We start from the raw sequence: 1766 nt of genomic DNA, 5'->3' as shown, positions 1-1766 counted from the left end.
CACAATATATAATGGAGAACTCATCAAGAGCACTCTTGTTGTCATCTTTTGGTTCAGAAGAACTCCTGCCAAGAATGGTTCATGGTAATTGGAAGAAGGATATACCACGAACCTCGAGGACTATCGCAAAGTTACTAATATCCTAAAGGAACTAGCAACACTATCAACATGAAGTAAGTAGAGTGAATCTCGGGTTCAAAACCCAGGAATAGAATACCTACTACTAAGTAGCATCACGGAATGCTTTCGAGAATAAAGGCCAGAATCTCACACTGGGAACACAAAACGTTGCTAGATTACTAGGTGACTCCCTAAATACCTAGGGTCATAATAGTAACTCCAACATAAATGTCAAGGCAATAGAATACCTCAACTCAACAATTAGTGTGATTGAGCTGGCATAAAGGAACATCGAAACCAGAGGGAAAGGATTTTGCAAATGCATCAGACTATTTAGAAACCTGGAATGACTCGGACAACATAACGGCTGTAAATGCTCAGAAAAGATTTGAGACATTCACAAAAATGGTGGCATAACCACTCAACATCACAATATCAAGGTTCCGAGATCAACAGTAATCATACAGAAGTAGTAGGAACTGAAACGAGGCTTAAATCCAACAATCTTATAAGTCTACGGATTAGTAACACGTGATCCTGATAGAAAGAAGAGATAGCCTAGTTCTTAATCCCCGTAGGAAAGATAAGATGACTCAGATCAGAAGGGCATAAAGTATAAGGAGTAAAAAGAGCCTTACGTTTCATCCCACACTCAATTCCCTTATATAACTAAAGAATTTCTAGACTCAACTTCGACCAATTTGGCTTGGTAATCCTACAGGCAGTCAGGCTCTGATACCAACGCTGTCAGGACCCCGACTCAATGCCACATCGATCTAGCATGTAACACCTCATATCACTTTGCGGCCTCACGCACGGTATTTCCACGGGTGTCGCCTTACCTTTGCCCGGGACCGTTTGCGCATTTTGGCACACGTATATGATAGTGTCGCTAGCATCCATATGATAAGGAGCCCGGGCTGACATGGCTAGTCGTAAACCCAAAGTGGCACAGACTTACAGGGACAGGCATCCATGACCCAGCATCGAACGTGTCGGTCATCAGCGAGTGAATCCAGGCTGTAGCACTGGGCTAGCAGGACTCCGGTGAACCGGGCTGTAGCGGGCTAACAGGACTCCGGTATTCATCGCGTGACATTTCCCCGAAGGGACAGACATAGAACGAAGAAGGACACATGCCGGCCAGCCTAAGTGTTCCGGAGCAGTAGCAAGCTACCATGGCTCAGTGAAACACTAGGAGACATTTCCCGGTAAGAGAGGCTACTAAGGATAAACAACTAGATGGTCAGATCCCACACATACCAAGCATTTCAATATCATACACACAATATGCTCGATATGTGCAAATACAACATGGCATCACAACATGACTCTATAACTCAGGTATTTATCAATAGGCTCCGAGGAGCGAGATATTACAAACATGGGTCTCATGACCCAACAATCAGAGCATACAAATCAAAGCACAAGCGGAAGCTATCATGTCTGAGTACAGACATCTATAAATGAAAAAGGCTGAGAAGCCTGACTATCTATCAGATCCTGCCGAGGGCACAAGATCGTAGCTGAGGTATCAAGCTAAACGTCGAAGTCCACGCGGAACTACTAGTGAGACTGGAGTCTCTCTGCAAAACATAAAATAGGCAAACGTGAGTACAAATGTACCCAGCAAGACTTACATCAGA

This window comes from Triticum dicoccoides, chromosome 2A, assembly GCF_002162155.2.
Source record: "Triticum dicoccoides isolate Atlit2015 ecotype Zavitan chromosome 2A, WEW_v2.0, whole genome shotgun sequence".
Taxonomy (NCBI): domain Eukaryota; kingdom Viridiplantae; phylum Streptophyta; class Magnoliopsida; order Poales; family Poaceae; genus Triticum; species Triticum dicoccoides.
The sequence above is the reverse complement of the archived record's forward strand: the minus strand, read 5'-3'. Positions refer to the sequence as shown.